The sequence below is a fragment of the Chiloscyllium plagiosum genome, unplaced genomic scaffold, assembly GCF_037043375.1.
Source record: "Chiloscyllium plagiosum isolate Xiang-an unplaced genomic scaffold, Cpla_swu_hap1 HiC_scaffold_42, whole genome shotgun sequence".
NCBI lineage: Eukaryota > Metazoa > Chordata > Chondrichthyes > Orectolobiformes > Hemiscylliidae > Chiloscyllium > Chiloscyllium plagiosum.
Window position 1 is genome coordinate 9742864 of NW_028270180.1, and position 19676 is coordinate 9762539.

Below are 19676 nucleotides of genomic sequence, written 5' to 3' on the forward strand. Positions count from 1 at the left end.
AATGCATGGCTTTCTGTGCCTTGTTGGGATTTCTCGACAACAGGTGAGGAGGTGTCTGAGGAAGGGTCATCAGACCCAAAACATTAACTCTGATTTCTCTTCAAAGATGCTGCCAGACCTGCTGAGCTTTTCCAGCAATTTCTGTTTTTGTTTCGAGACAACAGACCTCCAATTTCCTGGCCAGCTGCACAGTGCAAAAACACAAGTTTACCCTGAAAGTTGGGATCATGTGAAATGAATTGCAAGTCCACAGCAAATTCATAATAAGTCTTTGCCAGATAAAATTACAAACTTCAAAAATAATCCTTGAAAGTGCTTTAGGATCATGTGAATACTCACATCTGTTACTACCTTGAGACTCATCCCATCTGTCTTCTTTCTTGAACATTAACAGAATGGTAGATTACTCATAAAAGAGTTTTTATTCCAATGATTAACTTACAGAGGTTGGATTATATAGGAGGCTACCAAAAGGGGGCGTGAAAAGGAAAATGGGACCTTTTGAGAGAAACAGTGCACCTACATAAATAAATAAAAACAGAAATTGCTGGAAAAGCTCAGCAAGTCTGGCAGCATCTGTGGAGAGAAATCAGAGTTAATGTTTCGGGTTGAGTGACCCCTTCCTCAGAACAATATCTACATAGTTTTTTTGATTCATCTGTCAGTAATGTCAGAGCACCTCAATGTATAATGAATTACTTTGAAGTGCAAAAGAAAATTATATTGTAAGCAGATACATCAACCTTTCTGTACACGTTTCTGTGCACTGACATTGAACATATTTTTGGTGGGGCTGCTCAAATGTTCAGGACATAGGTCAAGACAGAAAATGAACACTTTACTGCTCATTGCACCATGCCATGGGATTATACACATCCAGTTGAATCACTAAGGAAAGGAACATTAAAAGTGAGCTCAGCCCTCCTCACAAGTTGGAGCCATGCATCATGAAATCTCATTCAGATGACCACCTTAATTAGTGTAAAGACAGGAATGAGTGGGGGCAGAAAGTTCAATGTTAAGTTTAAAAACTTTCATTTGGTGTTGGAGTGCCTGTCTGATCAGTCAAGAGTTCCATCAGGTTTTTTATGTCTATATATGCAGGTCTCCAGCAACACCAACACTTGCAAATTCATGTACAGTTTGGGAAGGCCGTTGCAATGCTGATATGATGCTGCATAATTTGGAAGCAAAGTACATCACTTAGGTACACTCTGAGGTTGGAAAAGATCAGAGGAAATGTTAGTTGGCCATACTGCACCTGGAGGCTTTAAACTCCAAACCTGATCCTGATCCTGTTCCCAGTGATTCTCACAAGCTGAAACTAACAGTATACAATCCTGTTGTCATCTCTTGGCTTAGTGCTGATCATTCAAACTCCTATCATATTCATCATCAAAGCTTTCCGATTCTAGCTCCACAGCATTCCCACATACTTCTCTGTCAGTGATATTCGGATGCGTTCTTTAATCATCTCCTGGCTCAATTTCTTCAATGCTCTGCCCAAGATTCATTGTTCGTGAGCCACAGATTGTCCAAAGTCCTGTAGTCAACATCTTATCCTGCATTGTGTCCAGCTTACCATTCATTCCTGTCCTCACCAATCTCGATTAACTGTTTCTCCTCCCCACCAACAGGATAATGGACATTCCTTATCTACACATTTCTCCATGGTCTCCCCTTCCTTATCACAACAAGTGACACCAACTGAATATTCTGATGCTTATTCCATTCTCTTCAAAATCAAACCTCGTTTGCAGATCCTGGGAATCTGGATATGACAAAGCTGCTTTGCCCAGTCCTGACATTAAATTAATCTGCATAAAGATCAAAAACATTCATACTACAGACACGGGTTTAATTTTCCATTCTATGTTCCATCATAATTTACAGGAAATCGGCAAATTCCTTAAAAAACATATTTCACTAACGTTCATATTCAGGAACTCTGCTTTCAACCTACCATCTGTATGTCCTTATTTGCTATGATCTGCCTGTGCTGCACACAAAACAAAACTTTTCATTGAACTTATATACATGTGACAACAATAAATCAAATCAAATTAAATTCTACTGAATGGTGTGTGCATTGGGTAACATCCCTTTCCTTTCACATGCAAGTGGTATAACAGTAATTTGGAATTCCAGTTTGATGAGACTTTTCATTCATTGCAGATGAGCATCCTGACTTACTTAAAACCAATTTTAATCTAAGCACACCACACCACAGCCAGAGAATTAAAGGGTTGCAGCGGTTATGATAAAGTTTTGTTTAGAACAACGGTTTGGTAGTTAACTGAAGTGCTGTCCTTGAATTGCTTGACCTGTTGCGTGAGAAGCTAAGCCAGTGCAGTCTGGTCCACAGGCAATACTCCAGAAAGGCACTAATCATTAACCATTGTTTTGAAAGCAGCATCAAGGTCTTTTAATGAGGTCATGTAAAGCACAATCCCATCAAAATCTGTTGAGAAGATCATTGCTGAAGTCACTGATCCATAACCTTAAGGTCTCTGTCAAAAAAGAAGTTTAACACATATTTTTCGCTCAGCACTTTTTTTTATTTTATGACTTTCAAATACAAGAAACAAAGTGCTTGCAGATTGGAATAACATGCTTCACAATCTTCAGAAGGTGACTGAACTGACCTTAAGAGAAGCACTCTGTAGGTCTGATGCCTTCCATTGCACTTCATAATTTACAATATGGATCTGGGGTCTGGGGCCTGTTGTGATTCTGGACAGAGGCAGCAAAGAGGCTCCCTGGGCCACAGACTCCTATCAATTTGACTTGAAACCACATGGGGCTGTCAATCAACTGTGGCATCAAAATATGATTTACAGTAAGTATTCCCTTGGACCAAAGGCATTTTTTGAGCCTACCTGACCTCAGCTTAAATTTCCAGTTGTCTGGAGAAGTGCACGTATGCACCAGCTCTCTCCTGAGAAGGACCATCAGAATTCCAGTCAGGCTGGAGCCAAACTATGTAAACATGGTTCTGCCTGGCTGCAACCCAAACTTCAGCTACCTGCCTGAGTTTTCAGACAGCTTAAAGAAGGTATTGCAACTTAAATCAACATTTCAAGACAAGAAATAGCAGATTCAAATTAGTGAATGGCGACGAGAGGGCACAGATTTAAGGTGATTAGCAAAAAAAGCCAAGGGAGATATGAACTATTTCACACAGTGAGTGTTTAGGATCTCGAATGTGCTGCCTTATTGTGGTTGAAGCAGGTTCAACCGAGACACTCAAGAGTAACCTGGATTATTATCTGAAGAGGAAGAATATACAGGGTAATGAAGAGTGACACAGAGTAAGTTTCTCCTGTGGGGAGTGAGCACACACGATGGATCAAAGGGCCACCTCCTGAGCTTTAACCATTCTGTGATTCTGTGAAGTCCAAGTCTGATGCCAGGAAATTCTACTTGGCGCAGGACTTCATAGATGGTGTCTGCTGCAATGTAAAAACACAGGGAATCTTCAAAAATGAAGAAATAGGAGACAGGCATGGGAACTGAAGCCTTGCCTTGATGAATCATACATCCTGTCTGAAAGAAACATTTGAAACTGCTGCACACAGAATGAATCGCGTTAAAGTGCACTGACCTCTTCTGTGGGCCAATGAGGCAATCGGCTGCGTAGCAAGATCGCAGACAAAAAAAAGAGAATGCTAATCAATCAATTCAACATCTTGCTGCCACTGACTGTTCAAATAGTTCCATGGGATGGCCTAAAGCCCTGCCTAAAGCATGAGTTTAACATCTCATCCAAAGAGTGGCATTGCAGCCCCTCTCCCCCATCACAAACGGATAATACAACAGCACAATGTTAGCATTGTCTCACTGGATGAACTCTTGTCTCCAGGTTACAGAAGATTGTGAATTCAAACCCCACTCCAAGAGATCGAGAGTGTGTTGCTGGAAAAGCACATCAGGTCAGGCAGCATCTGAGGAGCAGGAGAATCGACATTTCGGGCAAAAGCCCTTCTTCAGGAATGAGGCTTGTGGACTGGGGGGCTGAGAGATAAATAGGAGGTGGTGGGCTGGGGGGAAGGTAGCTGAGAATACAATCGATAGATGAAGGTGGGGGAGAAGGTGATAGGTCGGAGAGGAGGGTGGAGTGGATAGATGGGAAAAATGATGGACAAGTCAAGAGGGTGGTGCTGAGTTGAAGGCTTGGGACTGGAATAAGGTCGGGGGAGCAGTAATGAGGAAACTGGTGAGATCCACGTTAATCCCATGTCGTTGTAGGATCCCAAGGCGGAAGATGGAGGCATTCTTCCTCCAGGCATCGGGTGGTTAGGGTTTGGTAATGGAGGAGGCAAACCTGCATGTCCTTTGCGAAGTTGTGGGGGGGGGGGGGTGGTGAGTTGAAATGTTCACCCACAGGGCGGTGGGGTTGGTTGGTGCGGGTGTCCCAGAGATATCCTCTGAAATGATCCACAAGTTGGCGTCCCCGATGTAGAGGAGACCACTTTGGGTGCAACGGAAACAGTAGACAACATTTGTGGAGGTACAGGTAAATTTCTGTCGGATGTGGAAGGATCCTTTGGAGCCTTCCTTTGACTTTAGCTTTAGTGGTAATGTCATCGTCCTGAAACAGATTTGGCGGAGGTGGAGGAATTGGGAATAAGAGATGGTGCTTTTACACAAGGCAGGGTGGGAGGAGGTGCAGTCCAGGTACTTGTGGGAGTCCATGTTTAGTTGGTCGTCAGAGATGGAGAGGTCCAGGAAGGGGAGGAAAATGTCTGAGATGGTCCAGGTGAATTTGAGGTTGGGGTGAAAGATGTTTGTGAAGTTTATGAACTGTTGAATCTCCTCATGGGAGCACGAGGTAGCACCGATACAGTCATCAGTGTAGTGGAGGAAAAGGTGGAGAATGGTGTGGAAAATGGACTGTTCCATGTACCCAACAAAGAGGCAGGCATAGCTGGGGCCCATGCAGGTGGGAGAAAGTGAGGACTGCAGCTGCTGGAGATCAGAGCTTAAAAATGTGTTGCTGGAAAAGCGCAGCAGGTCAGGCAGCATCAAAAGAGAAGGAGAATCGAAAGTCTTGGAGGAGGTGAAAGGTGTGGGTGGTGTCCTGAACGTAGGTGGGGAGTTCCTGGACTAAGGGGGACAGGATGGTGTCAAGGTATGCAGAAATGAGTTCAGTGGGACAGGAGCCAGCTGAGACAATGGGTTGACTGGGGAAGTCGGGTTTGTGAATCTTTGGGAGGTAGAATCAGTTGGTGCGGGATTCATGGACTTTTCCAGGACCACACTCTCGAACTCTGACCTCCAGCATCTGCAGTCTTCACTTTCTCCCAATCCAAGAGATGTCAATACATAATTCAGCCTGACATTAGAAATTGAGTACTGAGGAGAGAGCTGCAGTTTTGGAGACCCTGTCATTCAGATGAGACCTGATTTTCAAGCCCCACCAGCAGTTTCAGGTGAATGTAATAGACTCGTTAGATACCAGTTCAAATATAGACCTTGAGGACCCACTCAAATGGGTGAGAGTGAGGACTGCAGTTGCTGGAGAGCAGAGTTGAGAGTGTTTTGCTGGAAAAGCACAGCAGGTCAGGCAGCATCCAAGGACCAGGAAAAAGCTTTTGCCCGAAAAGTCGATTTTCTTGCTCCTCAGGTGCTGCCTGACCTGCTATGCTTTTCTGGTCCCATTCAAGTGCCCTGGTCAGTAATAAAATTTCAACACAGGTTATCTGGTCATGCCAGTCAGGGCCTGTTGTGCTGTAGAGATTGAAGCACCACCTCTGAGCCAGGAGGTCTGGGTTCAAGTCCCACCTGCTCCAAAGATCTGAAACATGTCTGAACTGTTGATTAAGAATATCATCTGGTCAGTTCCTTCCTCGCTGTCATTGCACTTTGCAGCGCACGAATGGAATTCCCATACTAACTCCAGGAGCAAGACTTGCAAAATACTTCACTGACTTTCAAGAAGGAGATTATACATTGTTCTTCCGACTAAAGGATATGCGGAGAAAGCGGAAACCGAGCACTGAGGTGTATGATCAGCCGTGGTCAAACTGAATAACCTAGCAGGGTCCAACAGCCGAATGGCCTATCTCTTTGTTTCTATGTAAAGAGGCTTTATTGTGCGTGGTGGAGGGTGTGATGAACGGCAAGTCTTGTTCTTTCCCCCTCTTGTCACTCTGAATATTCATGTTTTGCAAAAAGGTAGTGAGAGGTGGTTGTGGGTGGGGTGGCTGGTGGTTTGGTTGTGCCTCCCAGACGATGCACAGGTTTGAAAGAAAACGTTTTCGGCAAGAGGGAAAAATAAAACTTCGCTGAAGATCATGTTCTGTCCGAAACCAGAAGTGACAGACAGAGAGGAGGGAGATGAGAATAGTGATGAACTGGTCGCACGCAAACATTGAGGAGAATGGCCGGGGGGAGGGAGTGAAGTGGCAGTTTCAAAAGCTGTTTGCACTCTCGAAATACACCTCCAACTATTGTTGCTGCCACTTGGAAACATTCCATTTGCTGAATTGTTAAAGAAAATCACCAGAGGAACTAAGGTGCCAATAGCTTTCTTTCAGCCTCGGGCGACATCAGTTTACATAAAGTTTTATAAATGAGAAGAAACCCAAAGTCGCCTTTGCAAAAGGAGGGAGAGTTTTGTTTTGCTTTTTTTTTTCTGAGCGTGTGTGGAAAGTTCCTGCGGCTTCAAGAGATGAGGCATTCCTTTTTAAGTTTTGCAGAGTGAATGGGGTTGGTGCGAGACAAACTTGTCAGCAAAGTGGCTGGCATGCAAGCCGCCAGTGCACAACACATACCTTCGATAGTGTATCATTGCTCAGAGTTGTTGAACGCAGCTCCCAACCACCGCGTCCGGCAGCAGGGAGCTAACTCAACAGTGCGTGATCGTTCAGTAACCCCTTCTGACAGGCTGACACACACACACTGCACACTGTCAAAAGCGATTTGGTTTTTAGGTCCGTTTCATTGAAAAACAAACAAGTCACTTTAGTAATTTTAGGTAATAAATATAAACCAGATCAAGTGCATTGGAGGTCACCTTAATGTTCTCTCTGGCTCAATTCAAACTCTTGCATTTTTTTTTCAATTCAGTGGTTCAGCCAGAGATTAGAGGGATTTATTTACCCTTCAGCCGCCTTGGGGGCCGCAGTTGTAAAGGCACAGGAGAGGCGCAGAAGTGGTTTCGCTTTGGACTCGGTCGTGTATTTTGAAAGTGAGCGGTGAGCCCCGGGTTGGAAGAGGGTCATGTTCGTGTGAATGAGAAATCTGGCTTGGAAAGGTACACGGAAACCGCACGCCAACCAGTATCACTCGTCACTCGGCTGCTGGGCCGGACACGCAGCGGCCCTCTCACGCGAAGCACCAGCTTCCGACATTGCAACAAGTGATGACAATTCCAAAGACTCCCATTGGCTGCAAAGGCAATTTGGCACATCCTGAAAAAGCGCTACAGAAATGCAACGTGATTTTGTTCCCTCTGTAACGGGGGGGGGGGGGGGGGAGTTAATTTTAAAAAGTGCTCACTTTATTTTGCTTAACTTTTTCAAGGATATAATTTCCTATAAAAATCATGACTAAGTACACACAGAGCCTCTAATTCACAACTGTGGAATGTTTGCAGAGAGAGAGAAAAAACACAAACAAAACGTTGGAATACTAGGATTAACAGCTGAAAACAAAACGCCTCTGTGCATGTATCCCAACAACTTCTTTACGGGTTGAGTTTATTGCAGCCAAATTTCAATCTTGCCCAGTGACTCTTGGTTTAATTGCTGCCTAATTATGGCTGAGAATTTCCGGCAACGTAAATGGGGCGAGATCACGCAGTGTAGAGCTGCAATGTACACGGGAAACTCAAATATCACTGAAGGGCTGATTTACATTGGGAGCTCAGCTCAAGTCTTACACTCTGGGGCCTCTGGTGATAGGAGAAAGTCAGCACTGCAGATGCTGGAGATCAGAGTCAAGAGTAGAGTGGTGCTGGAAAAGCACAGCAAATCAGGCAGCATCCCAGGAGCAGGAGAATCGACGTGTCGGGTTTAAGCCCTTCATCAGGAAGAAACGCAGTTTCTTCTGCTCCTCGGGTGCTGCCTGACCTGCTATCCTTTTCCAGCACTACACTCTCGGTCTCTGGTGGTAGTATCCCAGCCTCGGATCTGGGGGGCCTGGGTTCAAAGTGAGTATGATAACGTCTCTGAACAGGCCATGATGTGGAGGAGCCAGTGTTGGACTGGGGTGGACAAAGTTAAAAATCACACAGCACCAGATAATAGTCCAACAGGTTTATTTGCAAGCACTAGCTTTCGGACCATAACACTCAGAATCTTTTTGCTATAAATTCTGTCTTCTGATCCTGCTCCACAACCACTTGATGAAGGAGCAGCACTGGGAAAGTCGATTTCAAATAAACCTGTTGGACTATAACCTGGTGTTGTGTGATGTTATACTTTGTCTCTGAATAGGTTGGTATAAAAAGGAAAAATCTAACACTTCCCATCAGCACAAGTCTAACCTCCCAACCAGTTGCCATGGAAAAGGCATCAGTTAATGACGAATGACAGTTAAATGCCAGGCATTGTTTAACTATTAAAACAGGCAGGTTAATTGTGAACTATCAAAATATTGTCTTAGAAATGAACTGGAGAATAGTTCTCACCATATTTTGTTGATTTGAAACAAGCACAGTCTATGTATATGTTCTTTCTGTCTGCAAAGATCAACTGTTACAATATATATAGCTTCAATGCACAGTCCAGCGCACAATATTATGACAATTCTAAATCAGTTGTCAATGTAATTCTTTGCACACTTAGGATTATCCAGGAACTGTGATCCAATTGCAGAATCACATATATTGAACACTTTGTTGCATGCTTTGCAGAGTCTGCTTGTTAGCTGTCAATCATCATTAACTGGTGCATTTTGCATGATATCACCTCAAAGTGCAAAGCGTTTGTGTTGTAATCTTTCTCAATAGAAACCTTTCTAGCAGGTATTGAGAATGCAAGCACCAAAAAAGAGATTCAGGACCATCACATGTTGCTTTTCTTTGTGTTTAATGGTGCAAATGTACCTTAGAAAATATCGTATTTAGGATACTTGCCTGGATGGGGGCAGCTCCAATAACACTGAAAAAGCTTGACACCATCTAGGACAAAGCAGATCACTTGATTCACATTCACAAATATCCACTCCCTCAGCCACCATTGCCCAATACAAGCCGTGTATACTATCTACAAGATGCACTGCAGGAATTCACCAAAGGCCCTCCAAACTCACAAGCACTTTCATCTAGAAGGACAAGGGTTGCAGAAGCATGGGAAAACTACGAGGAGAAAGTGAGGTCTGCAGATGCTGGAGATCAGAGCTGAAAATGTGTTGCTGGAAAAGCGCAGCAGGTCAGGCAGCATCCAGGGAACAGGAGAATCGACGTTTCGGGCATAAGCCCTTCTTCAGGAAGGGAAAACTACCAACTGCAAGTTCTCCTCCAAACCATTCAACATTCTGACTTGGAAATAAATTGCTGTTACTTCTGTGTCCCTGGGTCAAAATTGTGGAAATCCCCTTTCTAATGATATTATTGGCCTATCTACAGCATGTGAATTGCAGTGGTTCAAAAAGGTAGCTTACCACCATCTCTCAAGATCAACTAGGGATGGGTCAATAAATGCTATTCCAGTCAGCAACATTCACATCCCATGAGTGAATAAAAAACTTGCGGTTAAACTCTATTACATGCAGTTAAACTCTACTCAAAAGGTTTAATGACTCTCAATAGTTGCTTGTGAAACTAAACAACTGTTGGTCTCTGATCCTGTGAAGTCTACAGTTTCAAAAGCAGTCTGCCAAGGATAGCATGTTACCCGTTTCAACTAATACTGTTTTAAGTGGGTTTCAAGGAACTGGACGAGTATTCAAGCTTCAGTTTAACTCCATTCTGGAAAGTCCCTTCACTCCATGCTGATTCATAACTCTACGTGATTCTCTATGAGCTCCAGAACTCAGCTGACATGAAATCATAGTTTAAAAAAAAACTTCCCCCATTGAATCAATGCATCACTGGGTATGAGCCATGCCATTTGTACCTAGTCACCAAGGCTTAACTGACAACAGCTCCCAAATCCATGACTTTCACTGATTAGGACAAAGATAGCAGATACACAGGAGGATCACCACGAATAAATTTCCTTCAAGCCACACCACATTCCACTCTGCAAATATATCCCCTTCCCTTCATCATGTTGGGTCAACATCCTGGAACTCCTTGCCTAACAAAACTGTTTGAGCATTTCACCACATGAACAGTAGCAGGTCAAGGCAATAGCTCACCACCTACTTCCCAAGCTCAGTTAAAGGATGTACAATAAATGCAATGTCATGCCAGAAAAAGAACACTTTTTAATGAAGAGCATAACCAAAAATGTCCAGGTCTGAGCCTGGATCTATAAACAGTTAATTAACCTTCCGAAAGGAAAAGAATGTTCTACAGTTGGCTTCAGCACCTGTGAGTTAAAGCGAGGAAACAAGGTTACAGTTCCACTCAAGGAGTCTGGATTTCTGCTGCAACATTTAGTGGCATCTTGTAGTCTGGACTTATGAAAATGATGGTAGAGGGTACAACATTCTCTCTCACACACGGGCAGCCAAGTATCTCTCTTGTTCTTATTGCTGCCAATAACACTGAAGTGGATTGGAAGCATTTTCAAGTCAAACAATTCATCAGTGAATTGTCCATAGTTTAACACCCCATACCTAACCCCTCCAAGTTGAACACCTTTATGTGAAGGTTGAGCTTCATCATTTAAGCTATAAGGTGATAGTGGATCTCTCAACCCTTAAACCAGAAGCTTTTGTGTTCACGTGTCAAAGTACAGATTTGTGCACCAAAATCAAGGTTGACAGACAAGGAAGGTACAAAGATACTACCTCACTGTTGGGAGTTCTAATCTTCAAATGAGATGCAAAACTGAGGCCTTACCTTCTCTGTCAGGTGGATGTAAGAGATCACATGGTGCAATGTCAAAAATGAGCAGTGGTGTTATCTCTGGTAACATTGTCAGTATTTATTCCTCAATCAATATCACAAGAACCAATTGTTTGGTCTTTATCATGTTGCTGTGTGTGGAAACTTGATGTGTGCAAATTCCAGCTTTTCTAAATTACAACAACGACTATTATATACATCAAAACTATTTAATTCACCATATTGACACATCTGGTAGTCATGTAATGTGCTAAGTATTTTCTGTTATTAACTGGAAATGGCTATTTGAACTGACATCCCTGAATTATGGCTGTTAGGGAAAGAAATAGGTTTATTTTCCATAGAATTTCAACTCTGGTTCTTAACATACTGTGTAAAACAATATGGGGGTGAATCTTGCTAACTGGCTACAAGCTAGTAGCAAACTGCAAATCAGTGGGAATCTGAAAGAAACGAGTTTGGATTGCTTCAGGGAAAATCAACACTGGTTCAACAGAGCTTTGTAAGCTGCTGCCTCTGGAAACAGGAAGCATTCCATTCTGCAGAATGACAGAATAAACAGTCTAAATAGCTTTTATGGCAGATCTGTTAGGAAACTGCAATTGATGAGGACAGCCCAGCAAAGCCTCAATTTAAAACAAGTCATCTGTATGCTTAAATCTGTCCAAACACTCATCCATTCCAACTTTATTCTACAACCTTTAAAAAAGCCTGCATTTCTCCAATTCTGGGATTCCTGTGCACCTGTGACTTTCTTTGCCCCTCCATTGGTGGCTGTGACTTCAGCTGCCTATTACCTCCAAGTTGTGGAAATCGCCCGCAAAAATCTCCACTTCTTAAGATGTTCCTTAAAACTGGCCTTCTGGACCAGGCTTTTAGTCGCTTCTCCTAATTTTTCCATATGTGGCATGGTGTCAAATGTCCAATAATAGTCCTCTGAAGCATCTTGGGGATTTTAATGTTAAAGGCATGATGTAATGCATCTTGCTGTTGCTGTAAGGATTGAAGGCATATTTTGTTAGCTTCTTGCAAAGTATGTTTCAGACTCGATCTAAAAAAGGAAAGCTTTCAGACATTTTAAAGTGAGGCAGGATTGAGGGGAGCAAAGTATTATTTACTAACCCTAATATCACGCAGTACAAAAGGGAACCAATTCAGACAAATGCCTGTGTTACATTTTTGAATGCTAACCAATGAGTCCCACTCTCCTGATCTTGCACCATAGTTTTGAAATTTTTTTTGTCCATTTTATAAACCTGCACAAACTTCTCTTTTAAAAATTACAAGTGAATTTGCTTTCACCAGCTTTTCTGGAAGTGCAATTTAGATTGTAGCAAATTATTGTATAAAAAAAGTTTATCTTATCTCCTGTCCCAGGCAACTGGAGATGGGCAATAAATGCTGACCAAACAGGGATGCACATATCCCACAAATGAATTTAAAAAAAGCTAAAACTCAATTAGATAACCGTCATATCCAAAATCAGAATGTGATAAATGGAAACCAGGATCCTGTGTTGGGCTGATGGCATACAATCAACTATTGGTTTCAATTTTTCTTGTGTAACAAGGCATTGAAGCATAATCCAAATATAAATTTACATTTATGCAGATTTGCAGACCTTCTAAGAACCAGGCTTCAGACAGCTTTTACCCATTGTATTAAGCATAATCAGAACTTAACCTGTGAGACTGAGCTGCTGAATGTATTTGTTAGTTGACTGTGTGAGGTTATTCGGTGCCACTGAGTCCTGACGTGTGAGTCAGCTGCATCTTCAGCCTGCCCAATATTACTACCTTGACAACATGGCCTGACCCAGACCCTGTCTTGTAGAATAGAATCCATAGAATCCCTACAGTGTGTGGAAACAGTCCATTCAGTCCAACATATCCACACCTCCCCCCCCCCCCCCCCCCGAAGAGCATCCCACCCAGATGTATCCATCTAACCTATCCCTTTAGCACTGCATTTTCCATGGCTCACACGCCTAAACGACACATGCCTGAACACTGTGGGCAACTTAGCATGGCCAATCCATTTAACCCACACATTTTTGGACTGTGGGAGGAAACTGGAGCATCTGGTGGAAACCCACACAGATATGGGGAGAACATGCAAACTCCACACAGACAGTTGCCTGAGGGGGGAATCGAACTTGAGTCCCTTGTGCTGTGAGACAGCAGTGCTAATGACTGAGCCACCGTGCCACCCATCATATTCTCTGCTGGTGAAACTCTCACTCGTGCCTTTAGTCCCTCGAGACGTGATGCTGTCTTGACCATCATCCTCATTTCCATCTTGCATCAGCTTGCACTCATCCAAAATTCTGCTAAACATATCTAAACTTGTATTAGGTCACATTTGGACAATACTGCTTTGTGTGCTGACCTACATCGACACATCTACTATGTCACAATTTCAAAAATCCTCATATAAAAACAAAATACTGCAGATGCTGGAAAACTGAAATAAAAACAGAAAATAATGGAGATACTCAGCAGGTCTGAAGCAACAATGGGGAGAGGAACAGAGTTAACATTCTGAAGAAGAGTCAGATCAGACTCAAAATGCTAACTCTGTTTCTCTCTCCACAGATGCTGCCAAACCTGCTGAGTTTCCCATAGCATTTTCTATTTATATTTAAAATTCTCATCCTTTCTTTCAAATTGCTCCTTTCAAAAAGGTTTTTTAAAAAATAAATAAAGCTCTTGTTAAATGCCTTAGGGTGGGATGTTAGGTACATTAAGAGACACCGTATAAAAGCAATGAGGTGCTGTTGTGGGTTTTGTTAGAAAGTTAAATGCTGTACCAGAACCAATGATAGAATTAGATAGCAGTGTATAAATATTTGCCAAGAAATGTAAATATGTTTTTGGCAATGACCATGTGTAGCCAGTCTCGTAATTTTATGCCAATATACAAGCAGCTGATATCACTTTTGCTTCTAAGTCAGAAAATGTTGGAATCAAATCCCACTCCAGAGACTTGATCACAAGAATCAGGCTCACACTTCACTCTGTGCTGAGGATTGCTGCAGAGCCAATGGTGCCTGGATAAGATGCTCAATTTGCCTGTTCAGGTGCATATAAATTGCTGTAGTGAAAAGCACAGGGACGCTTTTCCCCAGTGACTAGCCAATATTATCAGGACAAATTATCTGGTCAAACAAAAACAGAAATTGCTGGAGAAATTCAACAGATCTGGCTGTATCAGTGGAGAGAAACCAGAGTTAGCGTTTCCAGTCCAGTGACTCTTCTTTAGAACTTCTCTGGTCATTATTTCCTTTTTGTTTAAAAGGTACAAATCAATTGCTGCATTTCATTCTGTAGAACAGTACTTCAAAGCTACTTTATTTGCTGAAAAATGCTTTTGGCAGATCCTATAGTTATGGAAGTTGCTATATAAATGCAAACTTTTAGAGCTTTGATTGTATTTATGCACTTACATTATTTGGGCTCTCTTATGCCTTTCTTTTCAGAATTCAGAATTTCCCTTTTTTAAAATTCAGAATTTCCCTTTTTTATTGCTTAATTTTCTCAGGCTGTGCTCTGCAAGGGAAACATTTTCTCAATTCTTTTGCATTTGATTTCAGAATACATCAGCTACTTTTCGAATATCACATGTTTTGGTAAAAATATAGTTGTGCTTTTAATCTAAACATGGCATGCCACACGTTGGTGAGTCAATTATAATTAGTCCGTTGTCATTCTTCCAAATTGTAATTCTTGTAACTTAATAAAAGGAATTAACATACAATTTTACACCATATAATTTGAATGTATGTACCTATAACGGGAGCACCTCCATATTATATCTTGTTCCATTTCTTCACATTCTAAGCAATATCCATGTTCAATATGTAGCTGATAAACTTTTCCAGTAGGAAAAATGTAATTTAACTCCTCCCAGACACTCTGAAAAATCTGTCCAATTATTCTACTCCACTTTTCCCATACCTCTTGAAAAGTATCCAAATATTTTTCCACACTCCTTTGAAAGCCATATGAATTCTACTTCCATCAATGTTTCTGTTTTTTAAAAATATATTGCAATATAAAAACTCTGAACCTGACTATGACATCTATCAGTGACTTTTGTAAAACCAGAGACTTGGCCAACTGTCTGTGTAGAGTTTGCACATTCTCCCTGTGTCTGTGTGGGGTTCTTCCAGGTGCTCCAGTTTCCTCCTACAGTCCAAATGTCTGCAGGTTAGGCGGATTGCTAAATTGCTCATAATATCCAGGGATGTGAAGGCCAGGTGGATTAGCCATGGGAAATTTATGGTTCCAGGGATAGGGTCTGGGGTAGGTCTGGGTGGGATGCTCTTCAGAGGGTTGGTGTGGATCCGATGGGCTGAATGGCCTGCTTCCACACTATAGAGATTCTATGATCCAGTTCACTGATGTTTGCTCTGCTCTTTCTTATGCATCCCTTATGGCTTCTTATGCATCCCTTATTTTATTCCATCTACAGTTGCCTATCACACATCCAGGTGTCCAGGCCCTACACTCTGGAATTCTCTCCTTAAAGCTTGCCACCTCTCTTTTCTCCTTTGAGATAATCCTCGATGCCTGCAACTTTTATGAAGCTTCGAGGCACCTGTCCTGACATCTCCTGAAGATCCATGCCACAAAAAAAAATCTGTCAAAAGCCTTCAGAAATATTAAACCAAAAGAGAAAATGCTGGTAAATCTCAGCAGGTCTGGCAGCATCTGTAAGGAGAGGAAAGAGCTGACGTTTTGAGTCTAACTGACCCTTTGTCAAAGCTCCTTCGGAAATATTGCTATTTTAAGGACAGTGAAAGGAAAGCAAAATTGTTGGTGGTTCAAAAGTTTGAGGATTGTCTGGGTGTCTGGATGAACCATCCACAAGAACATTGTTAGGCCACTACCTCCCCATAGTGTGGTAGATCTGGAGTCACATGTAGACTCGACCTAGAAAAGACAGCAGATTTCCTTTCCTCAGCACAGTAGTGAACCAATGGTAGTTTTCTGATCGCCATCACAGAGCCTATGTTTATAGTCAAGCTTTATTAATTGTATTTAAATTCCACCAACTGCTATCGTGAGATTTGAACCCGGGTCCCTGGAACATTGGCCTGCCCTTTGGATTACAATCCAATGATACAGTAATTGTGCCAATGTCTCTCCAAAAATACAAAAGAATGTAGAGAAGGATATAAGTTGAGTGCAAGTGTGAGGACAGGGGAAATTTAGAGGGAATTTGGTCTGTTGGGCTAAGGAGAGGAACGGAACTGGCAGAAGCAGCTGATCATATATCCTCCATCGCAGTGACAAAGCTCCTCCATGAGCCACTTCTGTTGAAGGGAAGGATTGAGGATATATGATGTTTGCAATGGGAGTAGATAGATACACAAGAGGTTGAGAGTCTGTACAACTAACAAATTCCTGATCCAGCACCTCTCTATTGCCTGTCTTATTCCTTCATTCTGAATCATAGAAACCCTATAGTGTGGAAGCAGGCCACTTGGTCCATTGAGTCCACACTGACCCTCCAAAGAGCATCACACCCAGACTCACCCCTCTACAGTATCCCTGTAACCCTGCATTTCCCTTTAATAGTGTTCTATCTGTGAGTGTGAGTCAGGATCAGTGGTGCCAAAATTAATCACAGTTCTATACCCACTCCCTCACCACTTTTGACTCTTGACTATCTGTCATTGGAAAATAGTCCTATGAGTGCCAGCTGGTAGCTGGCACAAGTGCCCACACATACACAAGTGACGACTTACTGAATCGTAGCAGTCAAAGTCAATATGATGGTGGCCATCCCCAGTGCAACCAGTGATGATCGGAGAGCCCGTTAACCTTCTTTCCATCCGCCCATCCCCTGCCCCATTACACCAGAAAATAACTAAAACGAACGATTTTGGTACGAAAAGACGTGCTAAGATGGTCATGGCTTGTTTTCAAAAGTGAAAGTGCAATACAAAGGGAAGATGCAATATTATTTTCTTAATGATTTGGAGGAGCTGGCGTTGGACTGGGATGTACAAAGTTAAAAATCACCCAATACCAAATATATAGTCCAACAGATTTAATTGGAAGCACTAGCTTTCGGAGCGCGGCTCCTTCATCAGGTGGTTGCTCTCCACAATTTTCTTACTGTTCATTCTTATTCTGAGGACAAATTTAAGGTATGGGCGGGGGAATCCACAAACAGGAAAGGGGTTGCAAATGTGTTCGACCCCGAATGGTCGAATAATGTGCTTGTTAGTCAGAGTAGAGGCAGCAGTCCATAATCTCCCTCAATCCGGTGTTCACCTGTTTTCTTTGCTGCTCCCAGGTTTGGACTATTTTAATTTGCTCCATGTCAGATTGCAAGCCGAAGGAGGGAAATCAGCTGCGTCTCTTGCAGCAGGTTCCGCTGAGCTCCTTGCAGGCGAGTGTGCAAACTTGCTCAGACTGACTTTTGCTCTCCACTACTTGGCAAGTGGAGATTTACAGCCGCCTCTCACGCAATCTCTATAGGTTAAATCCGACAGGACCTTTCGTGGGTCGCATTCTCTATCCCCCCCCCCCCCACTTATTAGCACGTCTCGGCCAGCCGAGCAGATTGCTAGTTTACACGCGATCGGAGAACATTATTTAACAAATGATATAAATGCTCGTAAAACAGTAAACGGTTTAATCTGATTTCCCCCACCCATCCCTGTCTAGTCTCCCAAAGCACACTATTGATATTTACAATGAGGTTGGGATTTGCAGCATTTGAAGAAGAATTTAACAGTGCAAGCTCTCTCACAAGCAGAAGGTCAGCCTTTGGAAGGGGAGGGGGCCACTTGACCGTGCTTTGAATATGAACATTGATTATATCGCCAATTTCCAGCAGAATAGTGATTCTTGCAATCTAAAATGGTTGGTTTTACAGCGGGCGGGGCGGGGGTCACTGGACATGTGTATGGACAGAGATTTTTGCGAGTGTTCTATCAAAGTTTGTAAATAGACAAACCGCACGGAGGGGTGGGTGGAGGGGGCTTCACAAGTCCGCCACGACCTGCCAAAGTTTGGCCCTCCCTGCAGCATTGAAGATTCGAGCGGCGACATGACACGCTTTATTTACACTTAGCGTGTCTTAAAATGTGCCATTTACTCCCCTCCCCCGCCCCGTGGCGTTTCCATTGCTCGCCTCACAGCCCGTAATTCGGGGGACCCATCTCGGTGGCGTTTTCAGATGAACAAATCTTTCATTTCAAACGACGCTCCGAGCGAGAGCGTGTGATCTGGCACTTCGCACGGAGTAATGAATGGGTTTGTTGCTGTGATTACTGGAGGCTCCGTTTACACGCAGGGTAAATCATTTTTAGAAGGTTTATGACTCTTGGATTGTTCGAGGAAAAATAAAGTCTTTGTTTATTTAAACTTCTCACGCACTTTTAAAGAGATCGGAGATTAGCTCTCCCTCCTCCCTCCTGGGTGTTAAAATGGGTCAGAAAACACACTTATTTATACATTTATTAACCTCTACACGAAGCAGTGAGCGCAGGTTCAGCATGTGAAGGGATGCTTTAGTGTTGTTTAATCATGAATCTGATGGGACACTGGAGAGGTGTGAAGAGTCTATGAGGTTTTTAAAATGCGCCTGAATGTATCGCCTACATCCCCTCTTGATTTCGGGTCTGTCTCTCACACACACAAGGGATTTTTATGTGATAGTTGATTCTCTCTCTCCATTGTGGACCAGGCATTAATTAGCCTTTGCCTTGCGTGACTCCACACTCGCTACCTGGATATTAACGGTAACCGCCTCTGACCCACAAAATGATTGAGCGGCCGTGAGAGATAACAGCTCGAAGAGCGAGAACAGGCGGACGACACGCTATCTTTGCACAAGGAGTTACCAGTGCGTGGCAGCGCGGCCGACAGAATCAATCTGTTTGCATTGCTGGCCCGCAATCTTGCAAAATCTGAAAACAACTGTTGGCTTGCACATTATCATTTAACTTTTGAGCACTTCATTAAGATTTGGGGGTGGGGTGGGAGGGGAGGAATCGCAAAAAAAAAACTAGAAATGAACTATTTGTGCCTTTTCGGGTGAGTCTCTCTTCTAAAAGAAACTGTTCGGCCGTGCTAGAGGTTAAAACAAAGAATGGTTTAGTGAGGAGTCTTTTGATCAATCGTATTTTCCCACCAATTAATTGAGGATCCGCCTGCTGTTATCCTGAACCTTGTTCATTGTCAGAACACTCGCTATCTTTGAATAGTCCGCAGCAAGACAGCAGACAACCTCAGTCGATCATCTCCCACAGAGAACAGAGAAAACTAAAGGCACTTTACTGAAACAGGAATTGCTGGAAAAGCTCAGCATCTGCCAGACCTACCGAGCTTTTCCAGCAATTCCTGATTTTGTCTCTGATTTACAGCATCCGCAGTACTTTCGGGTTTTATTAAGATATTTTGCGACATGCATTCTAATTCAAGCTTTCGTGGTGCTAATATCAGCCAATAGATAATCCTGTGAATGCTCCGTCCATAGTGATCATGTTTTATGTCGCTAACTGCACCCCATAGAACTCATTCTAAACCATGTGCAGCATTTCTAATATGTTATTGTCACATGGATGGTGAAACTAGTTGAGGGAGGTATGGAGTGAGAAAGAAGTAATCGTTCCTTCCTCTATGGCACGGTGCTAACCCCCTCGAATGCTGAGTTTTGTTTTCCCTTGTACGACTCGATTGTCTTAGTCTGAGAC